This window comes from Bufo gargarizans, chromosome 7, assembly GCF_014858855.1.
Source record: "Bufo gargarizans isolate SCDJY-AF-19 chromosome 7, ASM1485885v1, whole genome shotgun sequence".
Classification (NCBI taxonomy): domain Eukaryota; kingdom Metazoa; phylum Chordata; class Amphibia; order Anura; family Bufonidae; genus Bufo; species Bufo gargarizans.
This window is the reverse complement of record NC_058086.1, coordinates 177,701,127-177,725,864: the sequence shown is the minus strand read 5'-3', so window position 1 is coordinate 177,725,864 and position 24,738 is coordinate 177,701,127.

Sequence of the window (24,738 nt, the reverse complement as noted above, 5' to 3'; positions counted from 1 at the left end):
CTAGCCAAGCCTCTCACGGATCTGACCAGGAAGGGCAGTAATTTCCAGGTCTGGCCGCTCGAGGCCATCCGAGCTTTTGAGGCTCTAAAGTCCGCCTTTGTGTCGGCTCCGATTCTGTCGCATCCCAACCCTGGGTTGCCCTTTGTCCTCGAGGTGGACGCGTCTGAGACGGGAGTAGGCGCCCTTCTGTCTCAGCGTAGAACACCCGAGGGTCCTCTGCTTCCTTGTGGGTTTTACTCCCGGAAACTGTCTTCCGCGGAGTGCAACTATCAGATTGGTGACAGGGAGTTATTGGCCATCGTGCAGGCCCTTAAAGAATGGAGGCACTTGCTCGAGGGTTCGGTGGTTCCGGTTCTCATCCTGACGGACCACAAGAATCTGACCTACCTTTCTGAGGCCAAGAGATTGACACCACGTCAGGCCAGATGGGCTCTGTTCTTGTCACGTTTTAATTACGTGGTCTCCTACCTACCCGGTTCCAAGAACATCAGAGCGGATGCCTTATCACGGCAGTACTCCGAACTCTCCGGGGAGGAGTCGATTCCGACTTCGGTCATACCTCCGAATCAGATCCTGGCCGCCATTCGCACCAGCCTGACCTCTCCCCTGGGTGAGCAGATTTTGGCGGCTCAATCTGGTGCTCCCTCTGGGAGACCCAACGGCAGGTGTTTTGTGCCTGAGGAGTTGCGCACTCGGTTGTTGCGAACCTACCATAACTCCAAGGCCGCGGGGCATCCTGGAAAGAATCAGCTGTCCTGGGCTGTTTCACGTCTGTTCTGGTGGCCTTCTCTACGTTCCGACATCGCCGCATATGTAGCGGCATGCTCCGTTTGTGCCCAGAGTAAGTCCCCTCGGCACCTTCCATTGGGCCTTTTGCAACCCATAGCCACCGGGGAGCGCCCATGGTCATACCTGGGGATGGATTTCATTGTGGACCTCCCTGCATCCCGAGGCCATACGGTCATTCTCATGATTGTGGATCGGTTTTCCAAAATGTGCCACTGTGTTCCTCTCAAGAAGTTACCCTCTGCACAAGAGTTGGCCACGATTTTCGCCAGGGAGGTCTTCCGGTTGCACGGTTTGCCCAAGGACATTGTGTCGGATCGGGGGAGTCAGTTTGTGTCCAGGTTCTGGCACGCCTTTTGCTCCCAGTTGGGGATTCATCTCTCTTTCTCCTCGGCCTACCACCCTCAGTCCAATGGGGCCGCAGAACGATCCAATCAGGCCTTGGAGCAATTCCTTCGTTGCTATGTCTCCGATCACCAAGACAATTGGGTTGACCTCCTGCCTTGGGCTGAGTTTGCCAGGAACACGGCGGTGAACTCTTCCTCTGGGACGTCTCCCTTCATGGCCAATTATGGGTTCCAACCTGCCGTGTTACCGGAGGTATTCTCTCCCCAGGATATTCCGGCTGTGGAGGATCACCTTTCCGTCCTACGTGCTTCTTGGGTACAGATCCAGAGGTCCCTTGAGGTCTCTGCGCAGCGCCAGAGACTCCAGGCTGATCGCAGACGAGCGCCCGCTCCTTCCTACCAGGTCGGAGACCGTGTATGGTTGTCCACCCGCAACCTCAACCTTCGAGTGCCCACTCCCAAGCTGGCGCCTCGCTTTGTTGGTCCCTTCCGAGTGCTTCGCAGGGTAAACCCGGTAGCCTATGCCCTTGCGCTTCCTCCTGGCATGCGGATCTCCAACGTGTTTCATGTCTCCCTGTTGAAGCCATTGGTGTGTAATCGTTTCACTTCCTCGGTTCCTCGGCCCCGTCCGGTCCAAGTGGGCAATCGTGAGGAATATGAGGTGAGCAATATCCTGGACTCACGCCTGGTCCGCGGCCGGTTGCAGTTTTTGGTCCATTGGCGTGGTTATGGTCCAGAGGAGCGTTCCTGGGTTCCCTCCGCAGATGTCCATGCTCCTGCTTTGCTCCGAGCCTTCCACGCACGCTTCCCTCAGAAACCGTTCCTTACTCAGCGGAGGAGGGGCCCTTGAGGGGGAGGTACTGTCATGGTCTTACCTTCTTACTGTTCTCCTTCGTTTGACATGTGCTGGCGGCCATCTTGGTTTCTGGGTTTCTTGTAGCCTCCCACCCTGCGGCTTCTCCTTCCCACTGGGAGGAGCTGGATGCCTAGCTCATATATATAGGAGGTCTGTGGCTTCAGTTCCTTGCTTGGTCCTCCTGTGTTCACATGCTTCTAAGACTGCTGCTGCTTCTGGTTCCTGATCCTGGCCTCGTCTGACTACCCCGTTGGTTCCTGATCCTGGCTTCGTCTGACTACCCTGCTGGTTCCTGATCCAGGCTTCGTCTGACTACCCCGTTGGTTCCTGATCCTGGCTTCGTCTGACTACCCTGCTGGTTCCTGATCCTGGCTTCGTCTGACTACCCTTCTGGTTCCTGACCTCTGTCTACGCAAGACCCTGCTTCGGTTTAGCCATCCGTTTGGACTTTTGCTTACAGCTTGTTTTTCAATAAAGCCTTCTTATTTCCACTTATCTCTTGTTGTACGTCTGGTTCATGGTTCCATGACAGGTATATAGTGTGTGGTATATATTGAGTGGCAGGTAAATGGATGTGCTATGTGCAATTGTGCATGTGAGATATTTTTATCTGTTGTCCATACATACATGCTACAGACATAGTACTGTGATGTCACAATACATAGTGCACCAATCCGTAATATCTATTCAGACCCGATGAACTATGTTGGTTGTATTCCGAAAAATAAAAATTTGTATCAATATCGCTAATATTCGTATGTACAAATATTTTGCAAGACTCAATCTACATATAAAAATTGTTCTGCCATGCATGCAATATGTAAAAAAAAAACTGTCCTGTAGTAAATTACTTACAGTGATCAGGATATATTCCTCACTTTTTCTCAAAGTAGTTGTGCACCATTTTTTCGTATCCGTCAGACTTTCTAAAGTATCAAATACGAAACCAGGCCACACACGTAAATTACGTCATGACGTCATGCGCTCGCATACTCACTCGATCATTACGTCGATGTCAAGTATAACGAATATTTGAATTCACAAATATATTACGAATATACTACAAAATATTTGTTATATATCGCAAATTCGAATATTATCCCTTCCGCTCCTCATTATCGGTAATATCTGGTCCTGGTATTGTGGTATTATTTAATTACTATACATGTTTATTAATATTTTTGTGATCGTGGGAGACATTCTGTATGCCACTGACTTTTTAAGATACTAGATACGCCCCTTAAGGAATTAGCAATCAGTGCTTCAACTTTCTTTGAAATCCACATTTTGAATTGTCTATATTTGGCTGAATTGTTGACACAATATTTCAGTATTTTTAAATTTGCCCTGGCATATACTTTCTCTCAAACTAGTCCTGACTAGAGTTGAGCGAACACCTGGATGTTTGACGGGTTCGGCCGAACTTCACAAAAAAGTTTGAGTTTGGGACCCGAACTTGACCTGAATGGATAGGGAAATTACTTTAAATAACATAAAATGCATAAAAATAAAAAAATATTATAATCTTGATCTAGGAGGACGAGGTCCATATTGAGTAGGAGGTTGATGAGGCAGTGGATGGGGCGGTGTAGGTGGAAGCGGCGGTGGAGGAGGGGGAGGTAGCCTACACTGCTTTTTGGTTTTAAATTTATTTATATTTTTTTAAATTAGGGTACACACCAAAACATTGGGAAATATAACCTGTGATAACCCCCTCCAATCGTGCTAAACACACATTCAGACAATACACTGTCTGCAGGGCAGGCCAGCACCTACAAGGCGTAAAGGGCAGGCTCAGGCCATGTGCCCAATTTGGAGACCAAGAAGTTGCAGCAGGCAGACCCATCAGTCAGTTCGTGTAGGCGTGTGCACACATACTGCCCTGCCATGTCAAACGTCCCCATGATGTTCACGATTCAATTGGATACCTGCTCTATCAACTTTTAATGTTCTTTTCTGAGCCTACCATGTTGATCACGGTTAGCGGCGAATCAGGATTCCAAGCTGGAGAGGGAGTGTGAGAAAGGGATAGCACAGCCAAGGGAGATCAATCGATGAAATTGAATTGTGATTGAGCGGAAATGTGGGAGAAGCTTTTAAAACGAAAGAATTGAAGGAAAGGAGGGGGGCGCGCGGCAATTACCCACTCCCGACTCGGGGAGGTAGTGACGATAAATAACAATACAGAATTTTTAAGATGCCCTGTTATTGGAATGATTAATAAAAAATTATAGGGAATGTCACTGGGGTATTTAGGATTTGGAAACATTAGACAGGAGTGTCCCTGCTGCCACTTTGTTGATAACTTCTGCTTGATTGCACATCCCCGTGATGTCCACGATCCATTTGGATATCTTTTTTTGAACTTTCGATGTTCTTTTCTGAGCCTTCCATGTTGATCACGGTTATCGCTGAATCAGGGTTCCACGCCGGAGAGGGTGCGTGAGAAAAGGGATACCACATCCAAGAGAGGTCAATGGCTGCAATGTGATTAGTTATTAAAGCGGAAGGATCGTATGAAAGGGCCAATTGAAGATGAATTTTACAAATTAAATTCCCTGTCACCTATGCAGAGCAGGGGTTTTTCATTGCCAGAAATGGGTTAATGTCACTCACCAATGGAACAGATGATTTAAAAAAATGTTGGTACCTGTCAACTATGCAGAGCAGGGGTTTATTCACTGCAAAAATTCTAAAACGTCACCCAAGAATGTAACTGAAAAATTAGTGAAATGTATTAACCTGTCTACTAGGTAGAGCAGTGGTATATCACAGCCAAAAATTGGTGAATGTCACCCAACTATGTAACAAAAAAATTTGTGAACTTTGTTTACCTGTCTATTAGGTAAAGCAGGGGTATATCACAGCCAAAAATTGGTGAATTTCACCCGAAAATGTAACAGACAAATTAGTGAAATGAATACATTTTTTTATAAAATACGTACAAAAAAAATAAAAATCTTGATGTATGAGGTGGAGGTCGATATTAAGTAGGAGGTTGAGGAGGTGGTGGACGTAGTGGTGTAGGTGGAAGCAGCGGTGGAGGAGGACGAGATAGCCAACATGGGTTTTCGGTATTAATTTTATTTAATTGTTTTATTAGGGTACACTCCAAAAGAATGTGAAATATCCAAAATACAACAATGAGCAATTGAGCTGTAGTATAACAATGGCTGGTTAAGGCTGGTATACATGTCTATTTTGCACAAGGTACAGACAAGTCCTGTGGGATCAATGCCTGGTTCATTTTAATGAACGTGAGCTTGTCCATATTGGCTGTGAACAGGCGGCTTCCGTGCTAAACACACGTTCAGCTAATACACTGGCTGCCCGAGCTGCGTTGGCGAACTCTTTCTCCTCCTCTGCCTTCACCTTGTGCTTCCACTGTGCCCCCACTGTCAGGTGGGAATGGCACCAGCAGCGCGTCTACCAAAGTGTGCTTGTACTCGTGCATCTTACGATCACGCTCCAGTGATGGAATTAAGGACGGTATGTTGTCCTTGTAACGGGGATCCAGCAGCGTGGCCACCCAGTAATCAGCACAAGCTAGAATGTGAGCAACTCAGTGGTCATTGCAGAAATACTGCATCATGTAATTGCTCATGTGTGCCAGGCTGCCCAGAGGCAACAAAAAGCTGTCTTCTGTGGGAGTTGTATCGTCTGTGTCCTCTGTATCCCCCCAGCCACACACCAGTGATGGCCATGAGCTAGTTTGGCTGCCACCCTGCTGTGAACACGGTTCCTCCTCCTCCATCTCCTCCTCCTCATCCTCCACTTTGTCATCCTCCAGAACTGTGCCCTGGCTGGACAATTGTGTAACTGGCGTTTGTGGGTGCAGGAACCTACCCTCTGAGCCACTTGTGAATGACTGGCCAGAAACCCTATGAAATGATCCTTCTTCCTCCTCCTCCTCCTCCTCCTCCTGTGTTGCATCCTCTTCCATCATCGCCAGGAGCGTTTTTTCAAGCAGGCATACAAGTGGGATAGTAACGCTGAGAATGGCGTTATAGGCACTGGCCATGTTGGTAGAGTACTCTAAACAGCGCAACAAGGAACACAGGTCTCGCATGGAGGCCCAGTCATTGGTGGTGAAGTGGTGCTGTTCCGCAGAGCGACTCACCCGTGCGTGCTGCAGCTGAAACTCCACTATAGCCTGCTGCTGCTCGCACAGTCTGGCCAGTATGTGCAAGGTGCAAGGTAGAGTTCCACCTTGTGGGCACGTCGCATATGAGACGGTGAACGGGAAGGCCGAAGTTACGCTGCAGCGCTGACAGGCGAGCAGCAGCAGTGTGAGAATGCCGAAAGCGCGTACAGAAGACCCGTACTTTCTGCAGCAGCTCTGACATATCGGGGTAATTTTTAAGGAATCTCTGCACCACCAAATTCAGCACATGCACCAGGCAAGGGATGTGCGTCAAACTGGTTAGTCCCAGAGATTTTGCCCATTATCGCACACCAACAGGCCGGGCTTGAGGCTCACTGGCACCAACCACTCATCGGTTTGTTGTTCCATGCCTGTCCACAGCTCCTGCGCAGTGTGTGGTTTGTCCCCCAAACAGATATGTTTTAAAACTGCCTTCTGTCATCGTTTACCCCTGGCTGTGCTAAAGTTGGTGGTGAAGGTGTTACGAGGATGAGGAAGTGGAGTAGTATGAGTAAGCAACAGGAGGCAAACTGAAGCGCCCTGCAATCCTCGGTGGTGGAAGGACATGCGCCAAACTGCTATCCGCATCAGGCCTAGCCACCACTGCATTTACCCAGTGTGCTGTTATGGAGTTATAACATTCCTGATCGTGCTTACTGGTCCACATATCCGAAGTTAGGTGGACCTTGCCACAGATGGCGTTGTGCAGTGCACACCTGATTTTGTCCCCCACTTGGTTGTGCAGGGAAGGGATGACAAGCATGTATAAGTAGTGGCGGCTGGGCACGACGTACTGTGGAAGAGCCACTGACATAAGGCTTTTAAAACTCTCCATCTCCACCAGATGGAGTGACAGCATTTCAAAAGCCAGTAATTTTGAAATTCTGGCATACAGGACCAGGGATCGCGGGTGGGTACGGGGGTACTTCCTCTTCCGCTCCAGTGTTTGGAAGATGGAGAGCTGAACACTTCCGTGGGACATTGTGGAGATGCTTGATGACCCAGGTGGTGGTGTTGCTGGCAGATCCTCTGTTTGCGGATTGGCAGGTGCCACTGTCACTCCAGAGGTGGATGAAGAGGCCGAGACTGCAATCAGAGCATGAAGCAAGGCATAAACGTTCTCAACCTGAGCGCAACCTGCATGACCAGGCATCTTAGTGCAAAGCACGAGCTGCAGTGGAGTAGACACCTCAAAAACCAAGAAAGGTCTCTGGCTCCTCCTCCCACCCGAGGAAGTTGTTTCACTTGTGCATGTAGCTGGCACAGATCGACCACGTCCTCTCCCTGCAACAGGAGCTCCACCAGCAGCACCATGAATATGGCCTGTCCCTTATTTGACGCTCTCCTCACTCTCTGCAAATTTAGGATCGTTTTTGTTACTAACAGAATATAAGAATGGTACGTGAAGCTTCAATTTCACCCAAAAAAAGGCTGTAAAATGCCAAATGTGAGTGTTTTGGCAAAAAAAGCTGTAATTTTACAAAGACAATGTAACTAGAGTATCTACGACCTTTCTGTCACACTGTAATATGCTGAAGAATGCCAAAATTGAGTGTTTTGGCAAATAATGTTGTAATTTTACTCAGAATATGTAACTGGAGTATCTACGGCTTTTCTGTCACACCGTAATATGCTGATAAAGGACAATATTTAGTGGATTGGCAAAAAAAAAAAAATGGCCACCTACGCCAGTGAATGGATTTTTCTTTGTCACTGGGCTCAGGGCAGTGTAGAAAAAAATGGTGCACTGCACCCACAAAATAAAATGGCTGGAGATCGGTGAGTTCAGCAAGCACTGTTCTGAATTCGGAATAGAGAATCTTTCCTACTCTGTCCCTAACAGCACCAGCAGCATCCTTTCCCTGCGCTCATAAGAGCTGATGTGACGTGCGGCACTATGTGACTCAGCCTTATAAAGTAATAAATGGCCGGCTATTTGTCAATTATATATCCATGTTTATTATTACCTACTAAAATTGCATAGAATATACATAAAACACACTCATCTATATAAAAACGCAATAAGAAATACAAATAAACAAAAAATTGTGTACAGTCATGGTCACTCTATAGACCAGTTCGGGTTCGCTCAACTCTAGTCCTGACCTGACCATGGAACAATGGCCTGGTCGGAATAAATTGCATTTTCTTTTACATCAGGTTCAGTTAGGGTGCATGGGCATCACTTACCTTGGGAGGAGATGACACCAAAATTCACTTTGGGAAGAAGATAAGCTAGAAAAAGCAATGCTACGATCTAGGCAGTGATCTGATGGGAAACTTTGGGTCCTGGCATTCAACTGGATGTTGACCACACTGCAATTTTTTTCAGTGATGTGCTAAGGAACATGACGAAGAGTTAATTGCATTGGCTTGGCCGACAAATTCCACAGATCTCAGTACAATTGAGCATCTGTGAGATGTGCTGGAAAAACATAGAGTCTTGGTGTCAGATACCACAGGGCAGAGCCATTTTGTGGGGGCCTGCACAATGTTAGGTAGGTTATTTTAAAGTTATATAAAAAAATAACAATATCAAACAAAAGGGAGCTTACAGGAATATGGCACGACCTGCTATACCACCTAGGTGCTCAAGGCAATTAGTAATAAATGGCCGGCTATTTGTCAATTATACATCCATGTTTATTATATTACGTACTAAAATTGCATAAAATATACATCAACCACACTCATCTATATAAAAATGCAATAATAAATAAAAATAAACAGAAAATAGTGTACAGTTATGGTCACTCTATGGACAAGTAGTGCGGAGCTCACGCACCACTACAAGATAAGTACGTTTCACAGCAGTGATAGGAGGATTTGGTAAAGTATCTTGTTGATGTGAACTCTCTCTCTATAATGTTCTTGATTACTTTGCCAAAAAGCTGTTATGGCTATTAAGTATATTAAATGTAGCAATTATTCAGTCTTACAATTGTCACTCATTGGCATAATTCCATATAGAGCACACGGTGGTGGTCAGATGATTTTACAGTCTCTATTTGATATACTTGGCAGATAATGCAGTTATTTTGTGCTATAATCAAGCGGATCGTGATGTTATAGGGGTTCTGCACTTTGTTTAAACTGATGATCTATCATCTGGATAGATCATCAACATCTGATCTGCTGGAGTCCGACACCCGGAACCCCTGCCGATCAGCTGTTTGAGAAGGCAGCGGCGCTCCAGCAGCGCAGCAAGGCTCTCGTTGTTTACCACCGGCCCAGTGACGTCCCGACTAGTATCAACTTGCCTGGGCGTGGCTAAGCTCTGTTGACTTGAACAGCTGATCGGCGGGTGTACCAAGTGTCGGACCCCCGCCGATCAGATGCTGAGGATCTATCCAGAGGATAGATCATCAGTTTAAACAAAGTGCAGAACCCCTTTAACAGCTTATCGGACTCGTTGCTGTACTCAGTGGTAGTTCATACATACGTGGCTTTGATCGAGTTCCACTTGTCTTGCAAATCGCTTGTTACCTAATTTGTATGTGCGCTAGTGCCGGCACTGTTTTCTAGCACATGGGGGTTGGTGACTTTACCACACTAACTTTACTCTTTAACTGTGAGATTTGTTTCTTAATATAACCATTATAACCATATAACCATTATTTAGTGAATTGAAAATCCCAGAAGTGGACTTCAATACTAATTTCAGGGAAAATTCAATTTGCTGCGAAGCCGAATTGCCTCGTGCTTCGTGGTAATGAATCAATTTTTCCTAAAATGGCTGTAAAAACAAAAAATTCATAATCACCTCATCACCATTGCCTGTAAAGAGTCCACCACGGTCATCTTGGTGGAAGATACTGTGCGAAATCTTGTGCAGGATGATCTATGACCTTGTCACCATGTCAGCCAGCGCGAGATTTCATGCAGGAACTTCAATTAAGATGGTCATGGCGGACTCTTTGCAAGCAAATTAATAAGGTGAGTATTTTTTTTTAACAGATTAACCCCTGGAAGCCCTCAATGGTCATCTCAGATGCCATGATCAGCGATGAATGCCGCATCTGAAGGTTTTAATGACAGGGGGTGGCTCCATTGCCGTTCCCCATCATTGCACCCCCCACTCACACAAAAATGGTCTTCTTGACAAAGCAATTAGTCACAAAGCAAATTTCTTTGTGAAATTCGGCAAAGCATTCGTTCCTAAGTTTTGAGAACTTTGCTCATCTTTAATAACCATTTTGAGCACTCCGCTGTCAGAACGTGGACACTCATAAACAGAACCTTTATCATGTTGATGGCACCTACAGGGAGATCATGAAGATTTTGACTTCCCTGCAGCACATTGCCCATGGGAGACATTCTGACACCATTTAGAGTATTTGGTGCCTCTGTCTTTTCTTTCATATTAGTGAATTTGCTATAGTATTTTTTTCTCTAATCTAATCTGTTATTGGATCTAAACACTTTAAAATGTATCATTTATATTTTAATATGCACATTATAAATGCGTCAGTAAAATGTATTATCCTATTATTACTCATACACAAATGCAAACTTAGGTTCTAGATTAGGTTTACAATCTTCTTTTGAGAACAACATAGCCATTGAGAGGTTTTCTTTTGGAATTCATTGTTTGGCTGTATGTAGGATATTACTCATATAGCGTGAAGCTGTGTCTGTAGCAGTGAAGACTCTGCATACAAACTACTGTGTTAATATTGATGAAATCTGCAACGCTGCTCTAGTACACAAACATCTTCATGCATGGCGGCTCCTGTCTCCCTCTCTACAGGACCTCAGAACCTCTCGTCGTTCTCCACAGCTGCCTTGGCACATGGGCTCAGATGCATCCTTTGCATCTTAGGTTTCACATCTTCTCTGGCAGCTTTATACCTTTAAGCTGCTTGTTAGCTATAGCTTCTTTCTCTAGCAGGCTTTGTTACAGTCTTTGTACACAGGCTCCAGCCTGCTCAGTTGGAAGTCAGCCAGCAGTTTATTAAGCATCACAAAACCCCTGGCTGTGCTGTGCCTGCTGGATCCTTTTCTATTGCTGTGCTTGTGACAGGAGCTACATTCCTATAGGCAACCCTCAAAGATGCAGCTGTAGGGTTCTAGTAGTGTCTTTGCTTTGCTACAAAGGAAATACATTTTTAAAATAAGTTTTCTTTCTGAATTATATACTGAGGAAATATAAAAACAATCTTATCAGTCACCAGTGGCCTACAGTTTATTATTCTATGAATAAAGGTTGCAGTACCAGTGGATGTAACATATAGTATGACCTTGGTCAAACCAAACCTGAAGAGTATCCCCATTGATCCAAGATTCTAAAGCCTATATTACTCTGCCCGATTTTTTGGCAGATAAACGCTAACGAGTGATCATCTTGCAGTGCAATACTGATTGCAGTCCAACTATTTTGACATATTAAAACAATTATCGTTTGCAGGCGACAGATCATGCTGTCTAATAACGATCTGCTGCTGGCAAATCACTATACAGCATGGAAGGAACAATGGCATAGTGATCGCTCAACACCATGCTGTGGAGGAGATTGTGGCATGTAATAACAGCAGTCTCTTCCACTAGCGGGCAGGCACTTCCTTCCTGGCAATCGTCTGCCACATAAGGCTGTGTAATACAGCCTTTAGGGTATGACCATACTGTCAAGTTTCCTGATCTGATTCTGGAAGCCAAAATCAGGAGTCAATTACAAATGGGAAGAAAGGATAATAGACAGATACAACTTCTCTTTTTTTTATTTTACCCCTGGTTTTGGCTTCCAATAGGAAACCTGACTGTGTGGCCATACTCTAATGGTCCAGAAGAAGACAACACTCAACTAATGCTGACTTGGTAGCCTATCATATGTTACTAGGGTTGATTTCTTATGAGCTGAGTGAAAATCAGATCTTAATACTGTGTGTCTAGTTTGTTAAAAGAAGTTTGTGATATACTTAAAAGTGGAAATGCATACAAGGTGGTCAAAAAGTATAGAGACACCATCCTGTGTGTGGTATGTTACCAAGGGGCAAAACTGTGAGGGGCGGTGTCCAAGATGGCCGCCATTTTCTAAGCCCGCATCTTGGAATTAAGCCAATATTTGCAAATCAGAAGGGATGCTTGTGACATACATATATGATAGACAACTTGATGGTGGATCCAAATCTGTCCTTAAATTTGACATATCTTTATTGTTGCCAAAGTTATTCAAAACATTTATTTTTGTTACAGACATAGATATGGCTACAAGATTAACACTCAAGGAGAAGACAAATATTGTACTGATCTCTGTCAAACTCGGTACCCGAGTCGTTGCAGTGGATGCTACCGTTTAGAACCCTAACAGACCACCCATCAACCATGACAAAGTTGGCAAATTGCTTGCAAATTTCGTCAAATAGGTTTTTGCGTTGGACCCATCAAAAAGTGGACATAACAAAACTACCACAGACAAAACAACAATGACCATCCTTGCATCCCTCAGCAAAAACCCACATCATAGCATGTGGCATCTGTCACAGGAGAGAACCACCATTGGGTTGATACTGGCTATGCACAAATGGCACCCGCGTACAAGATATAGTTGCTGCCTTATCTTAATGAGGACTATCCTCATCGCTGAGCTAAATTTGCAGAATGGGTGTTACAGCAATTGCAATGGGACCCACACTTCAAAGAGATGATACTGTTCAGTGATGAGGCAACCTTCTACATAAATGGCAGATAGGTGGTCTATTATGACATTGAGCATTGAAATTCACTGCAATGACTTAGGTATTGCGCTCCCTGGAGATCAGAATAATCTCTGTACTCCCAACATGTTAATTTCACAGTCATATCTATAGTATACAGTGCAGGGACAGACCAAACATGCTGCAAAATATTAAGAGGTGTCCACCGTACTCCACCTCACTCCTCTGGACTTTTTATTAAGAGAGATTTAAAATAAGGAAAATTAGGTGTGCCAGCATTAATGTAACTTCACCAAATTTATCAAATGTCGCACAACGTTTGAGAAATTTGGTTTATCTTTAAAGGATAACTGTCATATTTTCATCAAAAAATTAATTTTAGCATATGTTACTGCTACAGCAGCATTATGCATAAAGCAACCTTTAGTTTCTTCACTTACCACTGTTTTCCTTTAGTTTTCCCCTTAGTTACAGGTGTTTTGAATCCTACATTATGAGGATCTTCTCAAGATGGCTCCTCTGACAGTTCTCTGAGGCCAAAACTGCATTCCCTCAGGTCACATACAAACTTGCTGTAGCCAGCAGCTTCCTGCCAGCCAATCAGATTGGATTACTTAGAGACACGCCTCCTCACTCTAAAGCCTAATGTAGGCATGCAGTGTGAAGTCAACAGTCTTTTAAGGGAGCAGTGGAAAGGGACAGGAGACATTAATGAAAGCTGTTATTATAAGGTAATTACAGATCTTTTGGCAATCATTGACAGACTAACATACATGCCTAGCTCTAATAAACTATCAAATAAAATTAAAAAAATGACAGTTATCCTTTAATAAAACACTTCTGCCTTGATATGTTATCCTACTCTCTGTGCCTCCCCTTTGCTGGTGTAAGATTGCAGCAATTTTGTGAATCTTTAAAAAGTTGCAGTTGAGAAATATGGTTTAAATCAGCTTGACCCCACACACGTCCCAGTACTGGAAAAACTGAAAAATGTGAATGATTGCAAAATTTTCTGCACAAAGTCACATAGAAGCTTTAAGAATTGCACATTGCACAAAACTAGTCACAAATAGAGATTCTAAACTAGGCATATTTGACCTGAATTTCCTAAAAAAATTGGATCTACATAAAAAATTGTATTATTTCATTTAGGCAAATTTTGGAAAGAGTGAGAGAAAGAAAGAGAGCAAAAATTAAGATTATATTATTATGTGAGAGACAACAGAAAACATGGAGTCACCAACTAACCACATTTTATTCACTTTCTACACCACGCTTTCCAAAAGTTGAAGATTTTATACAAATGCTGGTGGTGCAGCTAACTAATTAAAAGTTCTACCTTCGATGGAATGGAGAATGGGTAACCAACTATTGATTCTTAGGGAGGTACAGTACCCTAGAAAAAGTATGCAAAATCTAGAAATTCAACACTGTTGCAAATATAACTATCACAGTAAATCAAGTTCAGATAAAGTGGGTGCTGGCAGCTGTGAACTGTTTCATAAAAAAAACAATTTAGAGAAGGTTGCAAAAAGGCTTTTACTTTACAATAAATTTTACAAAGTACTTTTAGATGTTTAATATTTTTTTATATTTATTACCTTTTATCATGGACATTTTTAATAATAGCACTTCCCTTTGCTTGACTGGTGTAGCTGTTCATTGTTGACAGTTATAATGATCATGCGTCTGATATTCATTTTCCTATGTGCCATATAACATCGCCATTTCATTTTCTGCTATAATTGATCTATCCAAATGTATCCTTAAATAACACTTTACACTTTTTTTTGCAGTGCTCTATGCTCGACACTAAAGTAAATGCCTGCAATATTAGCACCTCTACATGCAGTTAGTCTCCAACATTGTAGCAGGAACAAAAAGATACATGTCATCTCTGAGACCGTACAGCTATTCCCTTTTACAGAATAGATCATTGATACGAGATCCATTCTGATCTTTTTTACAAATCCATCAATGTCCATTAATATCTGTTAGGATCCGTTCTTGTCACTTATGTCAGTTGTCTCAAGTTTCTGATAAAAGTCCATTTGTAAGACCCTCACTTGTCTCGCACTCTGGTGTGACCAAAAAGGGTCCTTGTGGAGCTCCTGGACAGGTTACGCATGTCTCCATTGATACACCACCTCCAACCCCTTTTCAAACCGACGTGGGGATGCATTCGCATGTGCGCCGGAGGGGAAGACCGCATGGCTTTCGGAGACAGCTTGGCCGGGCTAGTGGCATTACGCTGCGGCCGAGCTTGTCCCGGTGCCTGTTGCGGATTCCATTCCGGCGTCCATGTCAACACGCTCATGCACTCTTGCAGAGCCTGTCATGCATCCGCATTTACATTCGAAAAAGGGTTCGCAAGGGGATACGCAGTCGCGTGTACGCGCTTCTTATGCGCTTCGCCGACCAGCGAAAAGAATAGCACCTGGCCGCAAGTTCAAAGCAGATTAGGGGGCCGGTTTTGGTCTAATTGACTAATGACCGACCAAAGCCTTATACACAGGTGTAGGGCAGGATCATGACCTATGATCCTGCCCTACATGACACTTGGCACCCTGGGATTTGCTAGCAGGCACATAAAAGGTGGCCTCCCAGGTCGGTCAGTGCCCACTGTTATCCTTCCTTATCCAGGTGCAGGCAATCCGTTTACCTGGCAAGTTGCACAGAGACTTATGCACGGATCGGGACTACTCCTGGCTTTCCTTTGTTTTTTGTTTGCCTGATGTTTGCCCAGTAAAGTTTACCTGGACTTTGTTTATTTTGTTAATAAACCCCTTTGACTTCATTCTCACTGGTCTGTTTCGTTGGTGCCTTGCATTACATAATTCTTGTACTGCATAAAATACAGCAGCATGCTGTGTGTTTCTCACTGACAAAAAAAGTGGAAAGATGACAAAAAAACTGCTGCAATTTTTATATAAATATATATATATATATATATATATATATATATATATAAAACAAGATATTCACACATGGTCATTACATTGCCCTAACACTGGAGGATTTAATCAGTCGGTAATCAGAGTTACAATCAGAAGCTATTTACAACTCCTAGTTAAATGTCTAGAGGTGAGAGTGGAAAGATGAAGATCCTTTTGTTTAAATTAAATGCAAAAATGTAGACCTCAGGGTTTTTAAGGCCAGCGCCAATATTTTCTGTCCAAAGGAGTTTCTGTTTATAGTAAAGGTGACTATTGTATAGAACCAAGGTCTATACAGGTATCTTCCCTCCATATTTTAGAATATACTACAGCCACCGCTAAAACAGTATTAGATAATTAAACAATCAGAATATCAGTTTAGTTTAAAAAAATACAGGTTAAAATAGAGGTTTGAAATGTTGTACTGTCCAAATAGATGTTCTCCATATGTTAGTCCATGGGCAAATATGGTATAAGAAAGGATAGAATGACTGTAGAAAGAAAAAAAAGAGGGAGAAGTAAAAAGGAAAAGAAGAAGGGAAAACAAGAAGAAATGCTGAGGAAGTTATGAAGGAATGAACTGAGGTAACATCATTCTGGGTATTAGCAGGTTCATTCATCATAAGAGCTATAAATCTTACTGCATCCGGGCCTTATAATCGGAATAAAAGCTTCATCTGTGGAAAAAAACTGAAGATCGTCATCATTTTATTTTAACAACATAAATGTGAACAGAGCCTTCAGCTGACCATACACTTTAATTAAAATGTTGGATGAATCCACTGTTTTTTGTTGAACTTGTTGACCATTTAATTTACATGTTTGGAGAAGTTTCAGGTCCTCTTTAAAGGGGTTATCATGGAAATAATATTGGTCACCTATCCTCAGGATAGTTCATCAATATCAGATTGGCTGGGTTTGTCACCCAGGGCCCCTGACAATTAGCTGTTAGGAGAGGCTGGTGCTTCGTGAGCACCATGGCCGTGGCCTCTTACTAGGCCATGTGATGTCACCATACATCGGTCACATGGTCTAGTTGCAGCTCAGCCCAATTCAAGTCAATAGGGCTGAGCTGAAATACCAAGCACAGCCACTGTACAATGTATGACACTGTGCTTGGTAATCTGCTGGTAGCCTGCGGTGCTCACCAGAGCTCCGGTGAGTGTGGAAGCTCCCTGGAACATCTCATCAGTGGAGGTACTGGGACTCAATGCACCCACTGATCAGGATAGCTCATGATCATTATTTAATGGATAACTCCTTTAATGTGTCAGTGGGCCTCCTGACTGACAGAAAGACAGATATCGGAGGGCGGGTGGAATCAAGTATGTGCACTTCAATATGCCAAAACATTTTGCTCTCAATTAGGAAAAGCCCCTTTTCCTTTATTAGCTGAGAAAGCAATTGTTGCGTTTTCTGTGCAGATTTCATCCTATTCTATGGGAGTATGAGAAAAGCCACATTAAAAAAGCACATAAAAAATGCGCCCAAGCCATGCAAAATATTGCAGATTAATGTGCATTTTTTGTGCAGTTTTGGTCTGGACTTCTTGCAGATTTTCTGCTCCCAAATCTGCATTGTGTGTAGATATTTTCAGGCTTCTTTCACATGAGCATGTTCTCCGTCTGGATGCGATGTGTGTAGCAAACATATAGCATCTGGACTGAATCCTGACTCTGTGCACATGAGCGCCATTTTTTTATGCATCATTTCTGCAGCACATTTTATATTGTGAATCTTTCACGCAGCCCTGGCTCCTTAGAAGTGAATAGAGTTTCCTTGAAAAACAGAAGGCATTCGGACGCAATACGTTTTTCACTGATGGTTGGCAGGAGATGTAGATTGTCATTCTTCAGTTTTTCTTCACACATGTGAAAAACGCATCAAAACTAGTGTTGATCGAGCACCAAAGTGCTTGTGTGCTCGGGCCGAACACATCGGTATGCTCGTGTGTTCTACCGAGCCCAATGGAAGTCAATGGGAGAACCCCAGGCACCCCCCTGCTCAAAAGAGAAGAGGATGTCTGGTTCACAAAAAAAGGTTAGAAATTGAGGGAAACCTCATCGAAATGGTTTGCAAACATTATTAAGAGGATGGCTGGATGTGTCTTGGACTCCGATTATCCATGACATACAATAAACAACCACACAATGGCTATATGCCAAAAGCCAGTATATGCAAGCCATCAATCTATCCATGAGACAGATGACAGGCTTAGTCAGCTTACCTTACAATGGCAGACTTGTGCACTATGAAAAAACAGCTTTCATCTGACTGAGAGCCAGTAATCGTCAAAGTTACTTTAGATCTGTTGGATGGCTTGGGTGGACCTGCGCACCTAGATCAATATCATTAGAGAGACAAAAAGTATTCTGATTGTCCTAACATAATATTCAATAACCTTTCAATACAGTTTTGTCGTGTAAAAATGAATTTGCATAAACATGGGCATATGGGAAAAACATGCAAATGAGCAGAATCTGCTCTTGTCATAAAAATATGAAACCAATAGATGGCGCTGTTCATGACTCATGAACAGCACCATCTATTGATTTTTATAGTCTTATGACTAGTGTTGAACGCGAATATTCGAACAATGAATTTTTATCTCGAATATTGCAACGTCGAGAATTTGCGACTTTATCGAATATAGTGCTATATATTAATTATAGCGAATATTCATCATTGTTTCCTATCTGAACACATGATTCCTCCCTGCTTCTTGCTTGCGGGCCAATGAGTCATTGAATCATGACTTTAGATGGAAAAAATGACGAATATTCTAAAAAACTAATATATAGCACTATATCAAATATATAAGTTTTTTAGAATATTTGTCTTTTTTTTTTTCAATCTATACACTTGTTCCACTTCTGCATACTCCTCCCCGACAAGCGTCCTCATCACCATTGGAACGCCTGGGGGTTAAAATATACCATCGGATCTGAGTTTTCACGATCTCATCTGTCTCATGGATAGATTGATGGCTTGCATATACCTGGCTTTTGGCATATAGCCATTGTGTGGTTGTCTGTTGTATGTTGTAGATAATAGGAGTCCGAGATGCGTCCAGCCATCCTCCTAATGCTGTTTCCAAACCATTTTGATGGGGTTTCCATCAATTTCTAATCTTTTTTTGTAAACCAGACACTCTCTATTTTTTAGAGCAGGGGGTGCCTGGTTTGATGCTCAGGTCTCCCATTGACTTTCATTGTATTAAATTTTACTCAAGCACCCACAGTATTTGGCCAAGCACTCGGATGTGCTGAGCATATCGATACTCGAGCCGAACATCAGTTTCGCCAAGCATGCTCGCTCAACACTAATCAAAACAGATTGCATCCTTCTGGAAAGTACTTAGACACTGAAAGCAGTTGCAGAAAAAAAGTGATTGAGGGCTCATGTACATGACCGTATGTATTTTGCAGTCTGCAAAATACGTATCGGGAACAAAAAACGGATGACATCTGTGTGACATCTGTATTGCATTGGTTTTTGTTTTTTTGGTGGATCCATTGTAACAATGCATATCCTTGTCTGCAAAACGGACAAGAATAGGAAATTTTCTATTGTTTTGCCAAACGGACATGAGGACGTAAGGAAACGGAATGCACGCGGAGTCATTTCCGTTTTATTTACAAACCCATTGAAGTGATGGTTCGGCATACGGACCTGTAAAAAAAGGAACGGAAATGGAAAAAAAAAAAACATTTGTGTTCATGAGCCCTGAGTTTGCATGCAAAACCATCCGTTTTTTCCTGAACAGATCTTGACACAATCCATATTGTTCTTGTGAAGCAGGCTTTATAGTTACATATCTGAACTCTGCTTTTCTATTGTGCAGTCTTTCCCCCTCCTTCTATTCTCCTGTCATTTTCCTGCCCCTTTCTTTGCTGTTTTTACCATTTTTTTACATTGCACTGTTTAATTCAGTTCTGACAGTTTTGTGACTAAATTTACTCCCTGTTAACAATACACTGGTGCATTTGCTTCGTATTGTCACTGTCACTGCTATGGCTTTTATTGTTGTTTAATAAAACATATGAAAAAGAAGCTGCTCCCAATCAGCGCGTCATGCTTTTTTTTTATTATTTGAGAAAAAGAAAATTTACTCATTTAAAATTTAAAACAGAAATTTGAATACATAGAAAAGATGAAGACCTACCAAGGGATCTCCCAGTAAAACAGTACTTATGATGCATGCTGTCGTATATTAACCGATGAAGACATACTGGAGAAATGAATGCAGCCGAGCATTACAGCCTAATAGATACAAATAAGGAGAATGGAACGTTTCACATCCTTGATTTATTTTCTGGAACCAAAACATTTGTGAATGTTCTCATGATTTATATTGATTATTCCATGGTGCAAGTAATCTGATGTGAATCATACTAGTTTCGCCTGCGTGTTGTAAACCCTTCGGAGCTGCTTTCAGTATCATTTCATGGAGACAACTTCTAACTGTGATTCTGACCTTGGAGCAATTCAGGTGTGGATGAAGACTTCATCAATGATTCATCTGAATTTCTAAACCTGTGGAAACAAACAGGCTGTCAAGTAGTCAATGTCAGCTACTCCAAAAAGTTTGTAAAACATATTTTATGAAAAATCTTGGTTCAAGACAGTCTGGCGGCATCAACTTTGATTTGGTTGACATGCTACAGTAATAAAGAGAGTTTAAATGTTGGAATTTGGAATGAAGGCATGTATTTTGTTGGCCCTCTTATTTTGTTAGTATAAGGCTGGGTTCACACTTGAGCGTTGCGCAAACGCGCGTTTTACGCGCGTTTTTGACGCGCATTTTTATGCGCGTTTTTGTAATAGTAAACGCGCGTTTGACGCGCGTTTGTGTGATTCACTACAGTGTCCTATGGCCACAAACGCCCCAAAAGTCGCTCATGTACTTTTTGGAGCGGCGGGCGTTTTACAGCGCGATCGTACGCGCTGTAAAACGCCCAAGTGTGAACCATTCCCATAGGGAATCATTGGTTTCTCCTTGTTGAGCGTTTTACAGCGCGTAGGAACGCGCTGTAAAACGCTCAGGTGTGAACCCAGCCTAAGAGGCCTTTTCAATTAGTTGTGTATTTTATAAAAACAAAAAACAAACAAAAAAACTAATAAACAAAATAAAACCTAACTGCCTCCCTAGGGCACCCACAGACTCGATTGCTTATGCAACAGCGCTAAGGTCCATACACATGCCCCCTATATCCCTCGCTGTCTGTGAAAAGGGTGTCCTTGGTGTGGCTGTGTTAGGCTACTTTCACACTAGCGTTGTTAGAATCCGGCAAACAGTACGCTAACTGATATCCTTTTCTTACAGATCCATAAGATGGTACTGGTGAAATACCAGAACAGTCTCATTCGGAATAACTGATCCGGTATAAAAATTTTTTTCAAAGATCAAAAGAGAAACCCGCTCCTCCTATATTCCGGCGAATGGGCAGACCGGAAAATCGAATCCGGCAATGCAATACGGCCACGGAGCGCACACGTTCGTGTGCAATAAGCCTTACAGAGTAATAGTTTGTGACACAGTGAAAGTGTAGACACACACGCGTGCACAAGTAGCTGGGGGCAGGGGATTATGGACCTGATCACCACTGCAGTAGTGAAAACATTTGATAAAAGCAATGTTTTTTAAAGCAAAGGAATTATGCATGTGGCTGTATTATGGATACGTTTTGCATGGATCCATAAAGCAGCTCTCATAGACTGCATTAGGCTCACACTGTACCTATCTTTGCCTCAAAAAAAATAATAATTATGTTCCATCACATGCCATGTTAAAGAGGCTTTTCAGGATTTCACTACTTTTACCTAGCCCTCTAAGAGTGTGGTACCTAATGAAAAAAAGCTCCTTCATTCCACTCACTCCATTCCAGCTCTTTGCCTTCCCTTTAGCAATCTTCCAGTCCCCGTCCTGTAAACTTCCAGATGGGCATGGTCAAATGTTCTACTGCAGCCAAGGACGGGCCTCAGCAATGATGAAGGCTAAATACAGAGAGCCAAAACAGAGAGGCAGGGAGCAAGTGAGTATAATTATTTCATCAGGTACCACATGCGTCCACAGCTAGGAAAAAAGGGGGCAACATTCTGTTGATCCTCCTTAAGGAATTTAACTACTGTTATAGATTAATATACTTTTATTTCATTTTTTTTTTCAAATGAATATTGTGTTAACAAGTAAACAATGTAACACGGTACAAGGTATATATTCAGGCAGAAACAACCTAAGTTAAGATACATCGCAGGATAAATATGGTAAAACACATGGGCTAATAACAATGTAGAATTCTACATTAAGCATTTACATAACATGTAAAACTGGAAATCAAATCCTCATCGGTACATGCCAGAAAGATGGAGAGGAGAGGAACACCAAGAGACAGATGAACTACCAATTGGCTTAATAGAAATAATAGTGAGAAGAGAAGCTGATTTGGATGAAATATCCACTTAGAAAAAGATTCTGGGTGTGAGCTCTAGACAGAAAGGTTAGCTGGAAGAAGCATAAAATGTGTAGGCTGACCACAAATGCCACTGTTTCAAGAATTGCATGTGGGTTTGAGCCTCCCAAGCAGACATTTCTTCAAAGCAATATAGCGGATCTATCTTCTGTTTCCATTGCTCTATTGATGGTAGGGAGGTTTGCAACCAGAATTTTGGAATAGTTAGCCGGGCTGCTATAAGCAGCTGTTTGAAGATGTAAGGTGAGGGGATAGTTCCTCCTCGTCAAAGTAGGTAAGTAAAGCTTTACTGGGCGAGGCCTGTATGGATGTGTGGCAAATTTGATTGCTGTTACGAAAGATGTCTCTCCACCATTTGTTTATTAAGCGACATTTCCACCAGATGTGAAAAAACGTTCCTCTGTCTCTGTGGCACCTCCAACATCGATCTGAGGCCACCTCAGAAAAGAAGCAAGATTCCAGATGTAATGTACCACCTTGTTAGGAGTTTGTAACTATTATCTTGAATCCACATGCACCTAGATGACTTATGAGTAGACAGGAAGAGTTTGGGGAGTATGAGAAGGGGAAATTCTCTGCCTATATCTTTCTCCCAGTTTTGAATTATTGCTGGCTTTATAAGTAGGGAAATAGATCTCAATCTATTATATAGTTGCAACACTACCTTTATTGGGTGGCTTTGAATCTGCAATAAGGACTCAAACCATACTGGAGGCTGATATAGCTCTCCTCTTGGTGTGTTACGGAGCAGAAATTATCTAAGGTATGGGATTAGGGGTAGACCACTAGGTTGAGGGTTTAGGATCTCTTTCATCTCATTAACACCTATAATATAACCTGAAGGTCCCAGAAAGGAAGTTATGGGAATAGATGAGTTCCGCAGCTCCCGTGGGGTAGAGTCTATCCTAATAGAGGAGGCCATACCTACTACATCGCTGACTAAAAGGAGAGGAGAGGGGAAATGGACAGAGTAATGTGTGGATCATAGCCATTTGCATGCGTCTAGGGTAGCCTGTAGTATTATGTATGAGGGGAGAGGTTTAAAAGGTGGGCTTGGGTTTCCCAGCAGGAGAGAACGTAGAGCTCTACCCATTAAGTGTTGTTACAAGGAGACCCATAGTTTGTTTGGGTTATTTCGTAGCCATTTCACAGCTCTAGAAAGGAGTATTGCTTTGCCATATAATTCTGGGTCTGGAAGACCAGCCCCTCCTGCTTGCACTGGCTTAGAGAGGAGAGAGAGAGAAAGCCTTGATTTCTTCCCATTCCAAATAAAGACTCAATTTTTTTTTCCTAATTGAGTCATAGTAGGACTTAGGTTCAGGGATTGGAAGAACTTGTTAAAGGTAAGTGAGGCGAGGAAGGATCAGTGATGTGAGTAGGTTCTTACATCCAAACCAGGAAAGTGTTGGAATATTGATATTAAGGTTATCTATGGTCTTAAACATAGATTGGAGTAAAGGGTAATAGTTAAGGGAGAATAGTTCAGCAATATTAGGACTGATCTTTACCCCCAAGTACATCACATAGGGGGACGTCCAGTAAAACGGTGAGTCTTTCATTAATAATTGTTTCGTGAGTAAGGGAATCCCAGAGCACAGTGTTAGGGTTTTTTTTTGCATTAATTTTAAAGTTGGAAATCGTACTATAATTAAAAAGGTGTTTTTGTATAATAAGGAGGGAGATTAAGGGGTTAGTGGTCATTATCATGACATCGTCTGCGAATGCAGCTAATTTATGTTCTTGCACCCCCAGCTCCACCCCTCTAATGTCCTAATCCCCTCTCAGGGAGGCTAGGAGGGGCTCCAGAGCCAAAACAAAGAGTAAAGGTGAGAGGTGACACCCTTGACAGGTGCTATTACAAATACGAAAGGGGGTGGACAGATCTCTATTGACCATGACGAGAGCTGTGGCCTGTGAGTACATTGCAAAGACGGCCTGTACATAGGGATCAGGAAGACCAAAGTGCGACAGTACTCATTTCAAATATGCCCAATTGATCCTGTCAAATGCTTTCTTAGCGTCAGTACTCAGGAAAAGCAGCTGTTCGGATGAAGTAGTAGCATAACACAATACATTTATCACTCTAGATGTGTTCTTTCTGCCCTCTCTTTTGCAAATAAAGCCCACCTGATCCCCATGTATCATCAGGGGAAGAAAATTGGCAAGGCGATTAGCCAACATTTTTCCTAAGAGTTTAAGGTCTAAGTTAAGAAGTGAGATGGGTCTATAATTGGAACACTGTCTTAAGTCCTTTCCCTCTTTGGGGATTAGGGTGATATGAGCAGTCGTCATGTCTCTGGAGAGGGGGCCACCCCTCAAAGAGAGATTGCAGACATCAAGGAGACGAAGCAGGAGCTGTTTCTGAAAGGCTTTCTAATATGAGGCCAGTAGGCCGCCTGGACTTTTACCTGTAGGCATCTGATGAAGGGCAGTAGACAGTTCATCCAGTGTGAAGGGAGAGGCTATAATTCGTTTCTGGGGGTCCGAAAGAGTTGGAAGGGAGAGGGAGTCGAGGAAGGAGGAAATAGGAGAAGTATGGGCTT